This window comes from Branchiostoma floridae, chromosome 8 (assembly GCF_000003815.2).
Source record: "Branchiostoma floridae strain S238N-H82 chromosome 8, Bfl_VNyyK, whole genome shotgun sequence".
Taxonomy (NCBI): Eukaryota; Metazoa; Chordata; class Leptocardii; order Amphioxiformes; family Branchiostomatidae; genus Branchiostoma; species Branchiostoma floridae.
In genome coordinates, this window is record NC_049986.1 from 17188802 (window position 1) to 17213322 (window position 24521).

Below are 24521 nucleotides of genomic sequence, written 5' to 3' on the forward strand. Positions count from 1 at the left end.
CCAATATCGCCGTACCCGATTTGATATTACATATTCCATATGTTGCACACAACTTGTAACGAAGACAAAGGGCTCGTTGGCAGCAGGTAAGTGGTCCCTATGCACCATCCTGCAACTTATAGCTAAATCTTGCTTGCACGACGGAATCCATTTCCAGGGTGCTATGGGCTGTAAATGCCAAATGCAGATGTGCTGCAGAAAGCTACAGACGTATGAATTACTCCAGAATAGATTACAAAGGGAGAACACTGATAGCATATGTGGGGTATGAAATCATCGGCGATCGGCACAAGGGAAATGTCAAATGATATTGCAGTTTATTCCACCTTTTGGTCTGAACAAAATTCATAAGTCTTTTCATAATCACACCCTTCACCTTTTTTGGGTGCAATACCTTGTCAAACAAGGCTCACGAAACACGTTTCCCTCTTTGTCTCGACTTCCAAAATTACAAAACAATATCCCTTGTCGAGTCGGTGGGAACCTCATAAAATACATAGTTGCCTTTTACACATTTCCGGACGTCCATATCACATCCCAAAAGTTCATATCGCATAGATATGAAACCACCAACGGTTAACGCAACGAGCCTGCTGCAATATGAGTCAGCCAATTTTAACGCATCAACAACCGACACAAATGCAGTTATTGCCCTCGCATCATTAATTTTTGATCAAAGGAGGTAGATAATGTAGTGGTCTGCTACCTATATATATTTGTTGGTAGTTGGAAAAAACAGAAAATGTTCCAAATGTGTACCCTGCACAAAGAGCTATAGAATTCAATCATTTATTGTCTAATATGGCAAAATTTATTTCCTTAAGTAAAATTGGGATTTCGAATTGTTATCCATTACCTTTCATTAGTTATGGTTGGGCCATTTAATTCATGAAATTGCCCTTTCACAATAGGCTACCAGAAAGATTTGAAATAAAGAATTTCACGTATTTAGTCAAAGGTTAAAGAAGTTAAAATCATGCCTTACTTCACAAAGGTAGTAGGCATTCCCTAAGCCGGCTATTTTGTTTCTGCGTATTAAATGCCACAAACCCCAAATCATTACCAGGAAACCAAGAGACACCTTCAGTAGTTTTGAAAGCATGCTCTGATATCATCAGGGTTGATATCTCCACTTGAAAAAATTAAAACTTACTATGTTTCTAGTAAATTGTTGCCAACAATATTCTAGGAAAAGTCACCAAGTTTGGTTGTTCTAGCGCAAGCCATTCGGGAGCTATACGATGTCAAAGTTGGCGCAGACACTTTTTTTAAGATATGTTGTACGTTTTTCCCAGTCACTCTGCTTCAGTCTTTGTCTTTGAAAGTAAAATTTAGTCGAATGCAGCCTTGCCCCAGATAAACCACTAATTACGAGAAAGCATTGCCAGTCGTCTCACTCGGGATTACATATATCCTGCTCGAACAGGCATTGGATAGACATTGTGACCACATTCATGTAACACAAGGTAATACACTTAGTCTAGTACTTCAGTCACAGTCAAGATTCCCTCTGTTTGCTACATCAATGTCCCGCTGATTCAAACAGTTCAAGCACTGTGCAATAGCTGCACTTTATGCTTGGTGGAGAGAGTGTTTGCTGTGATTTACACCTAAGCACAACTTTTCCATCTGCGACCCCAGTGACCTATGAAATCTCTAAATCCGTCTCTTAGACCTGCATCTCCAATGACGAATTCACTCAATCTATTCTTTCATCGGGAATTACTTCACATAACCCCTGGGCATTTGTCCAGTCGGCTATAGGAGCTGATGGGAAATTTCCTTTTATGAAGTTCTCACGACGCCCTGATATCACGAGGTGGAATCGTCGACTTTTATCCGCTACATCCCGCGATGATATCAAGGTATGAGGACACTACGATCCCTTCAAATTGAATGGAAAGTCCAGGGGAAGCATGTTACGATATTCGTTGATAACCAACTAACCCGTCGTAAGCCTTGTGGCCCGGCCGGTGATAGTGACCCATACTTTAACACTGCGCCTGCAATTCCAAACTCCACCTAAAGGCTTAGCTTACGACGACATTCAATAACTTTTCCAACAGTATAGTTTCCTTTGATCAAAAGTTGACTACACGTTGCACTTTGTCACAGACGAGACCGCCGCACGGAGCTCTATCACAAAGATGTTAAAAGTTTCGTGGCAATTGATAAGAAGATCAGTTCTGTACCAATAGGCTTGCCTCAACGGTATCCTGCCAAACAACAGCATGATCTATTTACGAAAAATAGTCCTGCTATTACTGACCCATTTTGGGAGGGAGGATTAGCGCATAATGCATTTCGCAGCAACAGGTAGATGATTACACTTCCTACCAGGATGTCCCAGATGCTAATCCAGCATAAATCATGACATTGCTGACTCAACATAGGCCAGGTCTCCCAAGCCGCTAATCGGATCCCATGTTTACAAATCAGGTCAGAAGGTAGGTGTCCCACTTATAGCGAGATTGAGGACCACAGCGTTAGGTTTTGAGGTCAGATTCAGACTCTGATGACTCAGCGACCAACTATTCAAAGAAGATGATTGAAATGGAAGGTGCTAAAGGGGAGATTATACTTCCCAACAAACTCTTGTCTTTGAGTAGCCTGGGTACCATCCGTATTCTACCGGGGCTCCTACACTCGCTACCCCTAAAGATTTAAAAAAAGGAGCCCCGGTAGAATACGGATGGTACCCAGGCTAGTCTTTGAGTCAATATAGGGTTAATCCTCTCAAGACAGCTTATGATACCAGGCCACTAGGATACAAGAAATATGCAAGAAAAAAAAGTTAAGGACGCAAGTTTCAGCAGAGCAAATCACACAGACTAAAGGTGAAACACCTGACAAAATTCTGTGCAAACCAGGTGCTCATAAGGAGCGGGAGATTCAACGTTCATAGGAGACGAATTGTCAAGTTTGGCCATTTTGGTCTTTTCACGACATCATACAACAATGGCCATAATTGCTTGTTGTATCATCCACATGCCAGTCGATAGTACCTACTTTACTGTGCAAAGGGGCCTTTTTCAGCTTTTAGTCACTAACATAAAAAAATTGGATTTTTCTTGGAACCTATGGTACAACATAGGCAAGCAAAAAGTCAAGAGTGCAAAGTTTCAGTTGTTTTGCTCAGTCTAAAAACGAGAGAGTCACATCGACGCGTCAGTTACGTTGAATATTCTTACTATATGCACATTACAGAAATCTACATTCAGCACGTATGATCTAAAGTTTGATCACTGTAGCCGGATGCGTTAGATAAGGTGCCGCTATTTGGCTTTCCTTGCAGAAGCCATAAAAGAAATTAAAAACGTAAATCATAGTCTTTCACATAACGATAGTAAATGTAGTAAAGGCTGTAAATTTGCTATTCAACTTCATTTGCGCGGTGACTTGTCGGAGCTTAGGTAGTCAAATTTCAAAAAGGGTCGGTATGCATTTACAGGTATACAGTTATGACAAACAGGGCACTGGCTTAAGTTATGTGCGTAATTTTAGGTGTTGCGGGCCCATTTTATATGGTCGTTTCATTCATAAAGATGATTCTGCAACTAATGTCATGACAAAAATGTATTTGACACCATAGTTCTGAACATTTCCAAACAAATTTGAGACTCGCGAACTCCATAGTTGGGCATAAGTGGGATTAAACTGAATTCGGTTTTCTTGACGAGTTACAATTTTATCATGATATCACTCATGCTATCAAAATCTATGACTTTGAAATCTAATAGGACAAAAACTTGTTTTGATGAAGATTAACGAACGATATAAGCATCAAATAATCTTGACGCAACGTTCATGGTATCCGCTTTAAAAAATGCACATGCATAACTTAGCTAGTGCGGATAAATTTGCTACATCGATTCATGTTCTAAAATTTATATCGGTATGGAAAATAGTCATATTTCAATGTTCACCATATCAAATTAATAGGAACAGTCTGAGAGGATAGGATAGACAACGCATGATTTACAAGGGGTATGGATATTCATACGAACATACGAGATACTGGCTGCATTTGATGGCACAAATAGTTCACGTATCACTGAATGGTGCCATTTCTGCTCATTCTACGCATTGAAGAAAGTGCTCGATTTGTCTTCGGTACCATACATCCTCTGCTTTCTTTGAAAATATTGGCAGATTCGTGAAATCCTTGCTGATGGTTAAAATGGAAGTAAAACCGAGTAAACTTCATAGTAAACTTCATTAAGACTATAGGAGTTTCCGTAACGGTATTGACTTTAAGGGTATTTCAGACATTTGCAAAAGTTATATACAACAGTCGGTCACAACAGTTGCGGCATGGTTAAGACATGCACGGGTAGACAGACAAGTCTAAGTCAACCACAAAGATCATTTCAAAGGCTAGCCACGAGTTACAGAGACATATCATAGGCGGATACTGGTGGGTTAGCTGATGAATATTTCAGTTGGGAGACATCAGGTTGAGATATGGATGACTTGTCTGTTCCAGTAGCTATAGGACTGTAAATTAACTTTTTCAGTAAAAGCTGTGAATGTATGTCATGAGTGACTTCTGAACCTCATCATGTAAAAGCATTAAATATTCACGATTAAAAGAAGAACTAAGAAAATTGGCATGGATATACATGTATATTAACTACATTATCTGTACCACCAAATCATTAACATATGACAGTTGTAGATACCTCATCTACGTTTGCCATTAATGGTCTTTATTAATTTGAATAAAGGTGTACAAAAAGTCAGCCGGTATCTTTCCTGTTACTTTGAAAATGAATTAATGCACCAAAGCAAAGTGGCCGGAACAAAGTGGTGTATTTGAATATATACACTTCTGCAACTAGTACTTGATCTAGTTGTTGCCTATGGTCTAGTGATACATCTGATATATTGTGTGATAAATTACGGTGCTGATTCACCATTTTTGTTACATAAAGGACAGATGCAATATATATTGGACCTGGCAAGAATAGTCAATACGAATATCTTTCTCTGCCAAGGTCTTAAACCATGCACATCTCCTGTACAATACTTTGTATTCAGATGCTACATGATTTAGGTTCAACGTTGTATTTTAGGAGTTTCTATGTAGCGTGGAGATGAATCGGTTGCATTGTTGTTTCACGAGATATGCCCACCTTTTAGCCAGTACGAGTAAAAATGACCTGAAAGCATATATCCTTCATATGGAATCATTCGACCTGAAAAGCAAATCGCGCTGCTTTATATGGAAACCAATGTTACAACAATAAACCATGCATTAGTGGATCGAATCCGTTAGACATGGGCAAACTCCTACGCAAAATCTAATATGTATTGTAAAACAATCCAAATGATAGACATAAAATTTGCAGTCATGGCAATTTCATTACGACATCGCATTGCCATGTTGTCTAGACTATCAAAACCGTGCCCGACCCAATCAAAGATGTGATCAAAGTTGTTGTATTGCAGGCTTCGGCATAACGTCTTTGCTGTGACATAACAGAATCTGGTGAACGTGAGGTCATCTTGGGGAATAACAGATGAAACTATACGTAGGACCTGGCCTTGACCTATCCTATCGATCGTTGATTTTAACATCTCATATGCAATATCGTTAGCGACTAGGTATCCATTAAGGTATTGTGAAATCTGTATTATATGAGCCGTCAAGAGTTTGTATGGAGATGGCTTTTCTTGCTTTACTTACATGCTATGGGTGCAACCTGACCGCGGTATGAAGTTTCCCTGTTTAGCGCGGTTCTCCTGTACCCCTCAGCATAACTCTAGTTACAACCCGGCATGATCCGCCTTGATCCTTTAGCTGCGTGCGACTAGAGTGGTGAAAAATGAGTCAGCCTCCTACTGGCTTTGCGTCTCAATCTCCGTCCAATTTCAGTTCTGCTGTTCCGGTTTGATAAACGACGGTCCAGCCGCATTCGTCAACGTGCCTTTCGGGGTTCTTTATTACCTATCAGAAATCTTCTGAAATAACGTCCCCTGTGCGGGAAATATTGTGGGTATAAAAGAGGCCCAAAGGAGTAGGATTTGTTAGCTTCTGTGCAGCATGGACTCATAGGCCGGGTTGCATTTCAGGTATAGATTTTGGACAGCAGACAGAATTTACCTTGGGCAGCTGCCCCTCTCTACTCTGGAACTTCTACTGTAGGTGGCAAATCTACGACCTTCGTGTTTCTGCAGCGAAATGTCAGGGCTAATGACATCTGGCACAGGGGAGACGACACAAGGTCTACTGTAGGCGCCACCGCTACATTACCGGTATCACCGAACCTTTCTTGCATGTTTTATGGCGTCTTAGAGTTCTCCATCTCCCACAAAGGCAAAACCCGCTACCTACGTGACGCCACAGCCGTGACTAACATTGCTATTACTGATGTGGCCACATGTCTAAATATGTCGTCATAACGTTGAATATCATTTGTTTAAGTCAAGACATGCAGCTTTTTTTTAAATGTAGTCTTCATTGAACATGAATGAAGGCTTCGTGGAACAAGCGACAAAATGTGAATAAAGCTCATGGCCACAAGTGCCCACGCATACAGACCAAAATACTCAGGAAAACCATAGCAACCCTAAATAGGCACGTAAGCGATGGTCACCTTTGTTCGATGGTAGGTCCTCGTCACCTGCATCTTGCCGATACACCGCGGTAGGATCCGTTGTCAAGATAGAAAAGTTACGAGGCAATCTAGTCCTGCTGAGCGGCGATATTTATTCAAAACGCAGCGCCAGTGAGCTGCAGCGCCGATATGTTAGATTGGGGTTGACCCCATATGTTTTGTGCTGGAGAACGGTAAATCACATCCCCCAAGTACGGAATACTTCGAGTAGCAATAATTGTATACGAGCAGAATGTACGCCAATCACGAGACATCTGTCTGTGTACGCCCGTCCGTAAACGCGCAGAGGCAAGTGAATGTGAACAAGGGTATTATTTAACATTTCAGAAGTGCTCTAAATGTGTTGAGAAATTTGAGGAGAGTTGACATGCCATTTCATTTTCTTGCATAATTCCATTAAATCTTTAACAGCGTCTTCGAAGGTTAACTTGATTAGTCGGCAGACAAATTCATTAATGCGGAAGAAAATTCCCAAGTGAATTTAGTCCTGCAAGTACTCTATGTCATAAAAGATTATACATTTCAACTAAACCCAGTAACCTACGTAGTTCAGAGGTCTAAAGTTCATTATTCATAGAGTAAAGCCCTAAGAATTGATTGAGAAAAGTTGCATGCTTATTTCCTCTATATAGTTAGCTCGACTGCTTAAAAAATACATACGAATTTGGCTGATGGCCAATAGTAAGGGAGAGACAAGAATCCAAGCATAAAAACATGCAATCAAAACCAACTTCAATTTTACCAATTTATACATACTTCCATCAATAGATGTTGATTATATAGTATGATGCGATGAATTCCATATATATAACAGCAACGTGTATATTTGCAAAACTATGTCAAGTTCAACCAGAAGCTTATCATTGTCATGATGGCAATAAAATCATATTGCCCTCGTGGATGATTTATCCATACAGCCTTCAACCTGGCGGAATACGAGGAACCTCGGTCTCTGTGTGGGAAGGTTACTGGTGACGGATGGTCATGGAGGTCTCTGCGCTGAAGGGAGTTTTAAAGTATACTTAAAGTTTACCACCGCCTCGCCAAGAGGCCAACGTGAGCAGAAAGCTGATTGGATCAAGGTAGACATGTGTGGGTGGGTGGAGGAATGATTGACCAGTCAAAGTACGTCAGACACAAGCTTTATCATGGCCGATCGGGGAGAGTACCAGATATGTTTGCACGTGACATCGCAGCTTATCAATACATATCACCGCTGGGCCTGTATCGGTGTGATGAATACGTCTACTACGGCGACCGGTCAATCGAAGAGCATTGACGATGAACTTGATAAAGGAATTATTCAAAGCCTTCTTGTCTTTCGGTAGGGAAAGTAAAGACAAAAGGAGGCGTGTATGGAGAAAACATAAATCAACAGTTACGAGTTCTGAAGAGAACTGAGTTGTCTATTTCACAGACAAGTACACACAATTAGGGTAGAGAGCTCACCGTCAAAAGTACGACAGGGCATTTATTGGCTCACCAGCTTCACAAACAGGACAACTTCAGTTTACACACTGTTGTTCTGATTTTTAAAGCAAGTCCTGAATTGGTTACCTGTTTTACCCTGGTTGTCGTTTTAACCAATGTTGGTCTGGTTGGTTGAACCGAGGCTCTGTTTACCGCATCCTAACTTGCAACGTACTCCTCAAGTCACAGTAAGTATATTGTCATAACGATAGATATTGCCAGAACAGTGGCATGAAGAATGAATGTATGTAACTGTACCTGTGAATGATGAAACACCTACAGGAGAGACGGGAGAAGGGTTGTGGTAAATGGGTTCGGAGGGGTTAGCATCAGGGTGGGAGGTAATACTGCTTGTCTGTTAAACTGAAAAGGTGAATTCTCACAATGAGCCTCACTGAGAATCAACCAGTCAGTCGAAACGCACAATGATAAAGAATTTGTTCATGGCAACTTCATGCTAACCTTATTTTGAATGTGGAAATGCAGAATGAGACGTACATGGAGAAACAGAAATAGACTGTTCAGACCAGTTCTCACACGATGAAACTGGTTCACATCTTTAACCCTTCAACATGGCTGACATTGGACGCCATGTACAGATGACTAAACACCTGGTATCCGATGCTCATTTCATATATGAGTAAGAAGTCGACATGTATTCTTACTTCGGGATAAACCGCCGATTAGGTGAATTTCGTTGGGCTATTTTTCTCAGGCAATTCCTTTTGAAAATAATACGTCATGAAACTGATACGTAGTGCAATAAAAATATGTTTTATTGGGCTATGTGTTGGCCCAAGGGAAACACATATTTGATTTTGGACCTTGTTACCCGTTGCGGTTATTTTAAAAACTGCATTGAAACAAAAATGTCCTAGAGACATTTAGCTATATACTCAACCTGTCAGAGAAAAGAATAGTCCTGCATGCATTAGTAATGGCCTTCTCTGATGTAACAACATCGACAAGACAAATGTTATTGCGGTGGTCTTTTAACTGACAGCTTCAACTAAAACAACAGACACATATCTATTTCTATATTTACTACACTGTCATTTCCAACTGACCCGACAGAGCTTCAACGGAATGGACCATTAACAAACTGTAAATATTCAGTGAATATTCAGTGATTCTCTGAGCACACCGCTTAACACACGGCAAACTCTATTGTGTCTGTTAGTGGATTACAATAAGGAGAGAAATTAAACTAGGTCCGTAGCGATGAAATCAATTTCTGAAAGGTTAATGGTTCATTAAGGACACCGATCCTACGTGTTTTGCATTATGCTCTGAATGATCTGGATTTTCCAAAGGCCTTCGAATGTAAGTCTCACCATATATTACCTTTAGTACATGTGTATACATGTATGTCGCAGAGGAGATTGGAATCAAGGGGAATTCAGAATTCTCCTAGGAGATATCGGAATTCCAATCTCTCCCATGAGAAACCGTTTGTCATGTCCCTTGATATATTGTCACTATGCTGTCAATGTCAAGTTGGAACTGGTTTGGGAGGCGGAAATGGGTTCTTTTGTACCGAATCATTAACTTATAATGGTCGTATGCAAATGTAGCTAATTTACATATTGATGGCACTTGCATACGGCCATTATGAGTTAGTGACTGAATATTTACAAGCATTTTCCGGTCTTCTTGTGAGATTGGCTAATATGTTAATTGTCAAAATGATTAAGTCCATTCTCCAAATCAATATCATCCAATCTGATTTTCTGGTAAAAACAAAAATTGTTCTGCTAGAACTCCTGTATCACTTGTTTGATACTAGTGTGTACAATTGTACAGTAGAGAGTAGCATACAACATATTCTTAACCTTTGATTGTAAAAAAAAAAGAATATAAGACCTCTGTTGTCTAATTTAGAAGAAATCTTAATTTCGCGGTAGATAGGGAGGTTGTCATACACTAGTGAGTAGTATGTAGCATATGATATTTATGGTATAATTACTTAGTGTTAGAAAAATGATTAATTGTTTGTTGTATTGTTTGAAACTTCAAGCGTCATTTATTTTCTGGTAATCGAAATGCTTATTAATGTTGGTGCATCACATTGATAGACCCGTTCATTTTCTTTTGTTGATAGTTAGGTACTTTTGAAACGCCATGCATCTTAACTCATACAGATTTATGTCAAAATCGAGGTAGACAATAGCTTCCTTCTTGGCAGTTCACGTACTTAATGAGGAAGACATTGCATGCTTTATATCTTTATGTTGGTTAAGTTATGGCAGATACTTTGGAAAATAACAACAGCTCATTTCTTTAACTCTGATAATCATTTTAATGCCTAACATCCTAATCTGTCTCCTTCACCTTTCTAGATAGTATGCAAATCATACTTGAATATGTAATATTATGTATATCCGGATGTAATCTTCAACAATGGTTGGGAACCTCTGCAATTTGCAACAAACATTTCGTTAGGGCCAACTTGTATCATACATTTTTGTAGTTATATTTAGTTGACAGTAGATGGAAGGAAAACAATACTAATAAAGCTTATAGAACTACGAGTTTTCCTACCACCAATGCGAACTGAATATGGTCACAAATCAATGATCAATCACTATTCACTGAATAGCGAAGCGTCTACCTCAACGCCGTTGCCACCACATCTACCTCTCGTTAAGATCATTTGTAAGTTTGCACTGATATTCTAGATGAGGAACTGTGAGAACTATTTTCATGAACGTGCTATCTGCCTGCACGCTTTGCTTGTCTTGATGATCATATAAATGCCATCCGCTGCAGCAACCATATTGCCGGGCTGATTTGATATGGACAGGGGATCGTAAACCTGACAAAACGTAATCACATGCTAATATATCGTTATGACTACGGTGTCAAGGATGAGACACTTTATAGACGTGGAATGAGTGGTGTGTGTGACATGCATAGTAATTTGATAAATTTCATCAGGAGTCCATCAACACGTTTAGTGTTACACTAACACGATGAGAGTAAAAATGACATGTTGTCAGGTTCTTAGAAAATAAGCAAAAACTTTACTCCAACCACAACATACTTGTAGCTTGGTAGAATTAGTGTCCCATCAATCCATTAACTTAACAACGTGGCAAGTAATGTCTCTAATACTAGGCAAAGTATGTGTGAAGATGCTAGTCGTTGTTGTTGAATTGGACATAAAGATGATAATAACAATTCCTCATGCATGCTGATGGCTCGACTTTCCAAACCGATAACTTTTTATCCTCTGTTAACAACACAAAGTGGATATATTCCACGAATTCAGATAAGGATCTGGTAAACGTTAATCCTTTCCACCAGACGCGAGCTCGACACCTAACGCTCGCAAATTGTGTACGTGTAACAGTTCGTTAATTCTCAAAAAGAATCCGGTCAAGTTGTCGTCTTCAAGAAGAAGTCCCATGCCTGATGCAATGGTTGAATCACTGGAACAGCGTTATCTTGCTTGGTGCTTAGAAGTAGGAATTTTCGCTCTTTCAAACTACTCTACCAAATGTACTTTTCAATGTCCCGGTAACAAAACGAAATTATCTCTTTTACAGATGCCTTAACTTTAGAAAATGCCTCGGCAATCTACTGATGAGGTCAAGCAGTTTGGAGCTGTAACAAATCCAGTCAGCAAAGCGGAAAATCGAAAAGGACTATCAACGAGATGTTCAAAGGTATCATTTTGTACTGTTCCATAAAGAATTACTATAAGATTTGAAGAATAGCTGTAAACCGCATTCGATCAAACTATGAAGAGGAGCTTAAGAGGCGACCCGCCTGGCATGGACCCATTCCGCCTGGACGTTTGTAATTAGGGTGATGCACAATGCAGTGGGCGGACTAACACGTGTTGTGATCATAGAATGCATCACCGATATCAGTGCGCAGCGTGCTCATGTTCAAAAGCATCTTCCGTCCAAGTGATTGTGAATCGTCCGTCCTTCCATGGCATTGCCATGTTTCGTCAACAGCGTTGCCCCCATTCTTGCCGTCCGAGGCATCCGCGCTCCTTGAGCGGTCAGGAACACCCCATGAAGACGTATTGGGCACCACCATCTGTTCGACCATTCAGGAATGTCATGGATTATTCATACTGCTATACAAAGATTTACTGAAATCAACAGACCAGAGCGGGGCCGCGAAAGGTTTGGGGTCCGCTCTCCAACAGAAGGATTTCGTATCGGTAGAAATTTGATACAGGTGCACAAATGTAAACCCATATTTTTTAAGTGAAACCATTGGCTCGGGTGACTTGAAATTTGTAAGATTCTCAGCAAGGTCGTTTTCGTGATGTTCTGAATTCTATTAAAAGTTACGCCATTATGCAACGTAAATTCTAGGTTGTTGTTTTGAACTTCTGGAAAAGTATTGGAGGAAACTCGCCTCAAGAATGCATATCCAAATTTGACAACGCCGTCGTAGATAGATTTATGCACAATGTGCTGTTTCCTTTTCGGTCCAACGATCGATGTGCGTACTCAAGATGCAAAACAGCGATTCCAGTCTGCATGTGTAATTAGGTATTGCATCGATCTCAATGCAGTCTGTAAAACACTTAACCTCTAACAGAAAATCTCATATCCTCGGATAACATGTAAACGGCGATAACACCGTAATGATTCTAGCCCAATGTCCAGATTCTGGTGATCCGATGACATTCAGTTGTCTATATTCATAATAATAGTGCCAAGGCATCTATTTTACTGCCCAAAATATGAGGACTTTGAGAAACGACCAGCACGTAAGATGGTGCCATTCTAGGGATATCTATTGTCGACACCCTGACCTTTATTGATTGGGCGCAGACGTAGGTGATCGTAATGGCAATGATATACACATGAGTCCAACTCCACATTTCGTGTGAAAGTGAGAGGATTGAATATATTCATTTTGCTCATCTTCCTTTCAACATGAGGTGCTACTTTTGGAGTACGCTGTAGCCATGTTTTACGGGTTGATTTTGTCTGGTACTCTTCCTTTCGTTATACACAGGTATTTTCGACTTAAAAATTGGTCTGATAGCGACAGCCCTGTTTGTGTTTTATGATTTGGCATATGATTATATCCTTATATACATGTATTAGAAGAAACAAAAATCTTTGAGTATTTTCAACCTCTATCTTCAGTTAGAATAACTTAGAACTTCCCACACCAGACTATTCTCTTACAAAGTACACATTCTTTTAGCAAATTTTTCCCTTTTGGCACACTTCGTAATTTACAGGAAGATCCACTATATAAATTACGCTACCTTCGGAGCCTCTTTGGTGGCACTATAGCGCGTTCTGCCTTATTTATTACACATGGATCGTAAGCCACATACAGTGTTTCAGTCCATAGGCGTTTTATGGAGCAATCACTTCTTTAATGTAAATGCCCTCGTCATTGGCAACGTTTGAAGTGAACTAAACAATAGAGAGCCACTTTGTTTCAGATATGTCTCGCTGGTTTTTACGGCATTCCTGATGGTTTCCATGGCCCAGAGGCAGTCTGCGGTATGGAAAGCAGATTGAACTGCCAGATGCATGTAGCTCTTATCAGTGTGCGTGGCACTGATAATACTGATATATAGGCTGGCGATGATAAACTCACGTGTAACCTTCGACGAAAGTAATTAATAAGACCCCAGACATCTTTTTTCATAGTGATTCATGATTCTGCTATTATCTATAAGCCCCATCTATACAAGACATACAACATACAACCTCTTAGTGAACTTATAATTAGTTTTCAAGGATATAATGCCTTATATCACACATACATGACAAGATTCGTATTGATTCCAATTAAGCTACGAGATTGTCTACAGAATTTGCTTTAAACGCTCCCAAGTCAGGATCTTCCTGATATATCAACAACTTTACACAAGAAAGATAAAAATGCAAAAATATGAGGCATTAAGACTGCATGTCTATTGAAGGAACATAAGGGCAAGAGACTATAGGATTGATTTTTTATTCAAATATTTTTATCTTTATTTCAGTCCATTAATAACATTTATAAGTCAAAGATAATTGTATTGATTGAAATGCAAAAAATACAAAAGAAGTTATCTGCTTTGTTTGAAAGTAGGTGTATAACCAATTCCTGTTTATACCAGGTATTTTGTTTTCTACTTACCATTGCAGACGTGAAGCATAGAAAGGAGACATACTGTCTGGTGAAATATAAAGTCATCAATCAAATAATAGATTGAAATACAGCATTACTGAAGTGCCATTTGGGCCACTTCTGGAAACGTCAAGTTGATATTAAGCCTAATGAGAGGATGAAAGAAAATATATCGACGCTGTGTTTCAAATTGACTCCTTGAAGATGATTGACGATTAACTGTTAGCACCAAGACATTTGAAAATGAGGGATGGGGGACATATTGCTATCCAATATAGACGAAGTCCAAATATTTGATTTGGTAAAAATCCTAAGCCTAAAGTCAGACGCTTTTCCCTTATTATGGTTCCCAAACGTGGGACGTATAGCAAAATGAAATTTTGAAAATGATGTTATTGTCTTTGGCCTACAACTACGTTGATACACTTCTGTGCATTCTTTATGTGAACCTTAGACTAAGTATCAATCGTTACAAAAACATTTTAAGTATCATAGCTTAGTTTTTTTAAACATGTTCAAGTGTGACTTTCAGATATTTTGTTCACAGATAGATGCTTACGCGGGAAACATTACTTAACGACCCGTTCCTCCCTCATCTCTGTGTTATCGCTGTAAATACTCCTAAAATAGACTATGATCACACAGAAACATACTGAAGTGATCGGAGCTAAACGGGCGCTATACGTCTATCTTAGTTAGTCTCTTCTAATACTGCACTAACAACTATTCTTTAAGCATCAGGGATATAGTTAAAGCACCAGGCGTTCTGGTTACATGTGAAGCTCCTCCAGGGAAGATTGCAAAGTAATAGCGTGGCGAGATGATTCTGCACGCTCCAGCACGTACAGCGGATAAATCAATGTCGGCACTAACAGCCCCCCCCCCTCCATTGGATGCCCAACTACAGTTTCTCAATTACCAGCTGACCAACCCAGTGACCACCTCTGTAAACTACACCAACGTCTAACATACCATACTCTTAAGTACGGCATTGCCATTTCAGTCCAGGTTATTACACCCATTGGGCCCCACCTTCTGCTTATTGTAGGATGCACCTGTGAAGTCTGCCCCTGTGATCCCATTACACGGTCATCTGTATGTAAATGAGGAATAAAACGTGCCACGACATCTCCCTGGCTAGTGGAGCCGCCAAGGCCAACAACTTTACAATTCCCTCAGCTAACTCTGCATTTGGATGAGTAAATGGAGCTGGTTAAACCATATGCGAGTCAGTATAATGAATCATACAAAGAATCATGAGATCAAAGATGCTGAAAGGTTGGCAGCTGAAGACAAATATTGGCGTCGATACTCGGCTATTTGGATGTATGTTCGGTATGGCGACGGAATGGTTCAGCGGAATCGACCCTGCAAGGTCTTCACGCCATCTGTAGTTATGTTTAGAAATTGTTTTCTAGAATGGTAAGCTATCCGTAAGTTCACCTTTGCAACTGATGGGGTCTTTATATTAATCTTTGACCATGTGCTGACAATTTCATAAGTGAATGATCGCGTATTAGCACAATAATCTTGGAATCTTGGTCTTTGGTCTCCAATATCGTAATGATTTCTTCCAACATATTTTGTAATTGCCCCCAAACAAACACGCAGGTCACCATGTAGGCATTTTGAAGCACTGCTCCCCATTTTTCATGTATATGGCTATTATTCTACGGTCTATCTTGCACAGATTAAGTATCATTTGAAGCATTATGAGATTACTTTTTACAAGAGATGGCATTGTTCCATCATTCTTAAATTATTTGGTATTGATCAGATCGCCGAAGATGCATGCTGCTCACTTGAGATTCCAGATCACTTGTTGTGTCCTTGTATATCTATTTGTACTGGTAAAATACCCATGGTACTTTACCACGAATTGCATACCCTTCCAAACAAGGTGGCCATGACACTCCAACATGCCACACGTCTAGCACTAGACCACCTTCTCCTCCTCCCCGCGACACCCTCGATGGTATAAGCGGATTTAGATAGATAGATAGATAGATAGATGACAGGAGCTGTACAGCAACACAATTTGTGGGAATAAAAGTTTCCCCAATCCTTTCAGGTGTAATACGTAGTGACCGCTCAGGTCAGACAAGATGATGGTTGTACTTTATTCGATTTTCTTTGGCCGTAACCAGATTCTTCCAACATGAATTCTCTACATGCAGAAAGACAGCTTCTTTTGTTGCCTGGGGAAACCAAGGATGGAAAAGGTCCGTGAACCTCTATTAGCGGGTCGGTCTCACAGGACGGTGTTGAGATAAGTACTCGGACTCCCGTCAACTTTCTTTATTGTTCTGGTCTTCTTAAGTTGGGCCCGGTGGACAACCGTTACGGCTGCCAGACGGTCTATGAAAGGAGACGCCGAATGCATATTATGTTCCATTTGCAGAAAGACCGTAAAGGTGTCCTTTTAAGCCTGCCATGCCATTGATTTGCTTGTTACCGAACCAACTACGTATACGTAGATGCACACTACCCGATCAAAGCCAGAGCCAGAGTCATATGGGTGATAATTTAGTATTGTCGACATTGAATTAAAGGCACATCTTCAGGAATTGATAATAAGACATGGCATGCGCAAAGCACTCACTCGTTGAACTTGTTCAGAACCATCCCATTGCTTTATACAAGTCTAACACACCGCGGTCGTGCATTCTAACTTGACCGGGTAATTAATAAAATCATAGCCGCAGCATGTCCAGAACTCGAGATATCAAACCGTACGTTCCGGTGCAGTACCATAACAGGCCACTTGGGGGCCCAAAATCTAATCGTTTCTATGTCTCATCAAGACCTACACACATAACGAATATCAATAGAATTCATGCAGGCGTTCTTGTATTATGCTGCTTTTTTACAAACACACACACACAAGCGCTACCGCAAATATAACCTTCTTGGCAAAGGTAAAAACACGTCCAGACATACTTGGGTGAGACTCATTATGCAACACAGCTTGCCTCTCTGTGGAAGTGACATTGTAGTTATCGCTTCATGCGGCGCACCGGTGAAATGGGTACATTCTCCTAATCCCAAACAAGCGAGGGAACAACCTCTTCCTAGCGAAGCAAAGTACCCAGTAAGTGCATCACATCAAAGTGGGTACGAGTGGGTGGGCAGGCTGGGGTGTAGTTGCACCTGCTACTGCTGCTTACCGAAAAAAAGGGTAGAGAAAATTGCAAATCGCGTAGGCGGTCATTTGCAATTTCGTATGCCTGCTTTGGGAAACTGAGTTATTACGGGTATGGTAGCCATGGAGACGATCTTCGCCGTTGACGTAGTTGAATATTTTGTGAGGGAGTTGGTTTTCAAAAAACGTGAATCTTAAGGAACAAAACCAAGTATTGCAGGCCTGGTCAGTATGATGTATTTGCCAAGCATTGATGGCCGACGCACCAATAGTGCTGTTAACGCTGCACAAAGATGTACGTCCTCAAAAGTAAGAGCTAAATGCATATTTTGCTAAATACGTTCTGTATTTACCGACTTAACATTGTCAAGTTGGTTTTAGAGGGTGCCATGAGAAAGACTATTAATTTGTTACCTTGTAAAAACTACGAAGTCAATGTTCATTAAACTACATACCTATATAAGTTTTAGTAAGTCTATATACTACGAACATTACATACGTAGATGGTATATATACTGATTGAAGTACAAGGAATAAATGCGTAAAGGAGGCTACAAAATGAACTTATTGATTCGCAAGATGATAAAACCCTTGCTGCTGTAACATACCCATTAAGTCTCCAGGTGACTGTTGACCGGAGGTAGCCTGATTCAAACTTCTTTCAGATGACACATAGTGTTAATAAACACACTGAATCCTTCTACCCATAGTCAGCATTCTTGTGTAATACACATGTAATGGGTGTTTTGTGCGGATAACCGGAGGTAACCCTCATACACTTAGGCTTATACAGCATGCTATATCCTTGAGGTCAGCATTCTTGACGTCGACAGCTGGTGTTGTGATGAACAGCCTAGAAGCCAGTCTCCTCGCCAGTAGCAAAGAAATTCAATCATACAAGTACAAGTACGTGTATTTGGTGACATACACGTACACAAATCAACAACAAATGTAAACATATAAACATATGCAAACGTATCATAACAGTACACATCTTTGTAGGCGTGGCCAACAGCATCTTACAACCGCCTGTCTGCATCATCCAGGGTCCGTACCATGGTACCAATCTATCAACTAATGTACGGTGTCGTATTTCGAACATCAGTTTAGAGAAAAGAATCAATTCCTTTCTTACAGCATACTTTACCTTTTAGTGTTTGTTAAGGATTAATCCGTCAATATTTCTGCAACAGTAGCAAAGATGAAAACATATGATAATGGTATGCACCATCGGTCGCAGTGACAATATGTATTCCAATTGTTTTCGACCACTGGCTGGGAAAACAAATGCCGACAGAAATGATTATCCGATCGACCGTGCGACGTCTCTGGTCATAACAAATGTGCCCTAAGAGATTCCTATCGAAAACGGATACACACAGTAGCCCTGAGCTATTATGAACCCAATTTCCTTAATAACACTTCATTGTTTACGGCATCCATCCTGCCCTTAAGCCTTGCTCATGAAATTCCCTGGCTATCCCTGACTTCCACAGTGGAATAAACTGCAGAAGATCAAAGAGTTGAAAATACGTGTGTCTGTCCTTGTCTCAGAATGTAAGCTAGCACACGAACAACAAACTTGAAGATATGCATAACCGTCGTGACGTAGTACCTGGAGTGCCTAAATATTCCAAAAGGACATGTCTATACTTGCCCATAAAGTAGTTATTGGAACTGCAGTAAAGTTGCCAATATTACCAGCTTTCATCAGAGGCAATCTTCTGGCTGCTTCCAGGCACTTTAAGCATGGAGTATACCTCAAAATTGGCAAAGACCTTGGGGACGACTTCTCATTGATTTGGCGGACGGCAACGACGTATATAAGATGCACATATATAAATCATGTGCGCCAGGAGTCAACGCTTCGCTGGTCGATTCTGAGGGTGTCTATTGTTTACCAATACCATCACCTTCCTGGAGTTATTTTCGAAGACGACAAAGCAACTTAATCAACTTTTCTCAGCACTCCAAGCTTGATGATTTGTACTTTTTTTTCTACTGTACAAAAGTATGATCAAGTTTAAATGGTCAAGGCAATTCTTGATATTATTGATGACAGTGTAAGTCAACCATTTTCTTTACTTGTGCCGAGAAAGAACTCCACGCTTGTCTGTCCGCGTTTTACGGACAATCTTGTAGCAGGACCCACTTGCCCTGGGAACCTTTCGCGGGCGTCCAGAGCATACGAAAGCTGCAATCCGTCAAAGAGACACTCTCTCGTTACGAGTTATTACACAACCAATTTTCTTGAAATAACTTTTGACATTAACAGCTTGCTACACCGGTAAGCACACATCCCATTCCGTCCTGAGCAGACTGTACCTCACACGCCGCCGCCGCCTCCCAGTGGCCTTAATGATAAATTGGCGTGCGAAATTTCGACGGGACTCAATACAAACCGAAATTACGACCTAACCTTCTTCTCAAGAACGCGTAAGTGCGAATTTTTACTGTAAACGCCTGAAAGAGAGCACACACTCACGATATTCTGGGTGTACTGCCCAACAAGGGTGCTCTGTCAGGTGAATGCCAAGTTGGTTTATTTTACAATCCTTTAATTTGTTTGTGTAGGTGGTTCGATTATTAGTCTAAAGTTCGCTTATAAAATCAATACAATTGTGGCAACTCTATTCGTGAAGGTGACGAATGGATCAGATAACTTTGATATTTGATACGGTTATCAAAACAAAGTATGCACGGTGCAGTTGAAACTTGAAACCAACAGTTTATCTACCAGAATCGTCGATAATTGATTCGCGAATCAAGAATGCAGCGCACTTGACTCGAGTTTTACTGTCATTATTTATATTCCATTCAAATATTTACCATCAATAAACGCCAAATCACTGTCATTCACACGTCATTGCACACCTTTAGGTCGTCTTCAATATCAAGACCGTCAAGAAATGCCCAAGCATATGCCCGGGACCAACTCATCAATGGAGAACCCGCGGGCCTTCGGGCATCTCCCTCAGATGTAGTTTATAATTAGACTGTAAATCACCGAACAGTCGGTTCTCTGTGACGGCTACATGTTTCTTGCATCCGTAACGACGTACTCTGTAGGTGTTCCTATCCGGGAAATAATCTTTAACCAGTGTGTCGCTGTCTCATTTACCTGCATACGTTGAAAGCTTCAACCTCACCCTTCTTCATCCAGGCATTAGTAACATATGTCGCACGCTTCTCCAACAAGAAATAGTACCGATGATAGAATAAGTACTCACCATGTACATTCCTCCACTCCTATTACCCGTCCCGTCATCAGAGCTTGATGCCAGGTCTACGGAAACTGAGCCGGATTCGCGGAAAAGTCTTTACACATCTAGATGCACTCTTGGCTTTGCCGGACGTTCACGCTCCACTGTTCTTGTCCGATGTGCGCCCCGTACCATTCGGCAGCCAAACTGCGACCAGCGAGACGGGTAGTCCCTGGTAGGCAGTAGCAGCCACAAGTCAAAATCGATATGAACTTGATGAATTCTACGCCTGACAAGGAATTAGCACCCGCCCAGTCAGCGCTGGCTTAATAGCGCTGCGCCTCCTCGAATCTATTCCAGGGGTCACGGAGTTGGAGACAAGAGCGTAATTCTGTATGGATGGCACGCGTTATTCAATCTAGGATTAATTGAGGCAAACGCAAAGAATTAAGGACACCAAGGAAGTTGCAGATCATATCTCTATTGCGTCCACCAGCATTTCATCGTGATCATCCTCAACAGATTTGATTAACCTTCCATTTTTGCTTTGAAGCGCTGCGATCGCACTCAACTTCGGGCTTCTGTTCTCGAAAAAGCTGGTTGCTAAGTAATAACATCAAGCGGCGGCATGAAATCTCATCAACAGCAACGAGTCTACTGGTAATTGAAACAAATCTGAGGGACGTGAGTAAAGGATGGCGCCAAGAATGATAATGATTTGACAATGTCAGACAGACACATGTGTTCGTGAGTCGATTGGTCTTTGACCAATCATTCATAGACCGAGACGCAACCGTTGCTGTAGATAAGACATGTAAGTGAAAAATGCAAATGGTTCCTTTCTTGGTACTTACCTTACCGTTTAACATTCAGTAGAAATCTCTGTCAACTAAATTGCTACCCATTTCAAACGACAATTTTCCTATTTGAATGCACAGATCCACCACAAGAGACATCAGAATGCCACATCATCAAAGCTCGATTCACACACTGCTTTCATGATTAAAGCGCCAGGATGCCATAGCCAATTGGTACATCCCATGCACCACAACAGACTACAGTTTCTACATATGTCTGCACCAGGCTTTGTATATGCAGTAACTTTACGAAAATGTAAAGTAATTGTGTCACGATACCACCTTGCAGTAATCAACTACTCTCTAGGGGCATCACAATTACAAGCATGTAAAACAATGATTTGTTACTGCGGCCTTTAGTTCTAATTCTTATTGATCACACGTAGACTGCTGGTCGATAGTTATCTATCGTCCATATTAGACTTTCCGATTTTCCTGATTTCCTATTCAAAATGGACCTGAATCACAGTTTGCAATCATCATCGAAAGGTATCCTGATCTAATCATATCTGTCGCCCACTTTATCGACCACCTTTTTATCGTGGGAAAACTGTATTTCTCTAGTGGATATTTGATTGATGTCCTTCCAGTACGCTCCCCAAATTAGGACATTTCTACTGGTGACCTCCCTGGATTAGCGGCGAGAAGCATGACGTGTTGTTGTGAGGTTACCCTGCCCAGAGCTTTTTCATGCATATTCGGGTGAAGGAAAATTGGCATTGCCATTACGTTCCCAACTTTGCAGTTTCCTTCCGTACTTTGCCCCCTCAGCCATTGCAGAAAAGTTTCTGACTGTTAAAGATAAAACTTCAGGCATTCATCATTCTAAATTGAACCATATCGGCCTGAGAGGTCCTTTCTGCGAACCTCCGTAGACAAAGTGTCCATACTTAACAACGATAAATGTGCCCCGGCTAGCCCACGGAGCCTGTACCCACTTATTTACAACGCGGGTTGAGATGAAACTGTCATATCTTCTTGCATGGAATTACGTTTTGAGATAAAGTGACATGTTCCGTACATACGTATATTCCGTTACATGCTACGCATGCCAAAACCATGTCCTTAGTATACCTTCTGCAAAGCACTGTAGTGGTGGCATTGATATCTCTCCCGGCTGGCGTTCCCAGTTAGCTGAGGTGTCAGTGAGCATTGTGTTTTCCCTGAAATGGGACTGGGTATCTCAAAAGGACCAATATCCATTGCATGCCTATCAACCTAATTTGAAAAGCAAAAGAGGGACACCATGGCCAGGCAGCTCTGAGGATGGCTTGCTCTCACGCCTTGAATATGGATGGAGCCTTATAGATTTTTCTTTCTTCGTCTGTGAGGCGAACAATGTCTGGCGCATTCATTTCCTCGGAGGCGCTGTGACATCTACAGTTTGAGACAAATGATGTCGGGAAAGGTTTTCTGCCTCAAGAGATAAGAATGTCCTTGAGGCACTTAAAGACGTTATGATTCATGGCGAGGTCCTTGAGTAGTTTTAGATCGATGCTTTCAAACTTAAGAACCTACGCCAACAGGTACTCAGGTGTAAGGACCAAAGGGAGACCCGGAGGTAAGAAGGCCGTAGAAGGAGTACCAGAGTCCCTCTGAACGTGTCTGACTCTACGGGAGGCTACACACCGGGCAGCAGAATGTCAACCTCTCCGCGATGCCCTCCCCCTTCATGGGATAAGTGTCGAGATAACGTTAAGTAAAGCATAGGAATTATAGAAAAGTTGGCAGTCTTAATGTTCATGTGTGTACCTGCCGTGAGACAGTATTGTAGGACAATCAAGTGTTTCGTCACTGGCTTTGTGCACATGTCTGGTTTGGTGTTGATTGTGGAATAATACGAGTTCTTGGGTGGACATATGTAAGACATATGACACCTGTTGCTCATGGAGTTAAATACTGCTTTGGATTTGAATGTACTACCGTTGTAGAAAGTGAATATTGCCTAAACATTATACTTTTCAATAAATCAGCCTTCGAATCTATTGGTCAGCAAAATAAATGTGATGTCACCAAGTCAGTTTCAAAGGTATGTGAAAGATGTGAGCAAAATCTCCCTCGTTTTGCTTTTGAATCGGCTTTAATGCATATGCAAATATATTGCCTAATATACTGCAAATGTAAAAACTTTCGCGGTGGTTTAATGTTCGCTGTTTTCGTGGCGGCCGCTTCACCGCAAATTTAAAACCACCGTGAGCATTTGTCCATGGCAGTAAGAGACTACAGTGCATGGTGCTACCGCGAGATTAAGACCACGCACCGCGAAAAGTCTATTTTCCCGCTACCGCGAAATCAAATCTCCGCGAACTTAAATGCATTTACAGTACATGGATTTATATCAGCTAGAATGTATTATTCATTATTATTCGCTTTCATTCATCAACATCGGCATGACAGTGAGTAGTGCAGCAGTTTGTAAGTTCAGTAAAGAATAATTCTTCATTAAGGGAGCTGTAAGTAAGTCTTTGTTGTGTGAATTATATTGTAATTACAACAAACATATCGTCAGTAATAAACAGTTCATTGCCTGCATCCAATGTTTGCAACTTTTGATTAAAAGATCTGCTTATCTACTTCACCGTAGTTGGTGGGTAAGAAGAATGTTCAAGAATAGAAGAGGCATAACGATACGAAACACAGTAGTATCCAGGCCGTTTATTTTCCACACGTTATTTTTGCAAGATATTATTTACTCGAAATAATTGAACGATTTGTTTCAGTATGGAACTATTTGACACAAAACAGTGAACAAAAGCATTTTGTCAAGATAAGTTTAAGGGAAAACATATCCTTGACTTAGCATTTGTGCAGTCTTAAATTTATACACTGCCTTTCTTACTAAAAATAAACGTTCTTAATAGATGAACTTCAGCACAAATTTGTAAGACAAATCATTGTCTTAAGTTTCTGTTCTACATCTAAGATTTTCTATGTATATTATTGTGTTATAGAAAAGGCACATTTCCTAGTTTTTATCGTTACAGCGCTTTAGTGCAAGGGCTCTTCATATTCATTTGTTGATGGCAATATGCTAAGCCCTTTGTATTAACAGGTCCCCTGGTACATCATTACACAGGTACGACATTCCTGCTGATAATGTCGCTCCATAAAATAAACTTCCAAA

At 40.7% G+C, this 24521-nt stretch overlaps 1 protein-coding gene across 1 annotated transcript in view; it reads right to left on the reverse strand.

Moving 5' to 3' along the window:
* The window catches only part of LOC118421575 (leucine-rich repeat-containing protein 4C-like), an 83969-nt gene extending 60472 nt beyond the window's left edge, over nucleotides 1-23497 (reverse strand). Inside the window, exon 1 of the mRNA XM_035828921.1 lies at nucleotides 20568-23497. The gene's annotated coding sequence lies outside the window, so the exon portion shown is untranslated. The remainder of the gene's footprint in view (nucleotides 1-20567) is intronic.
* Between the last annotated feature and the right edge of the window lie 1024 nt (nucleotides 23498-24521).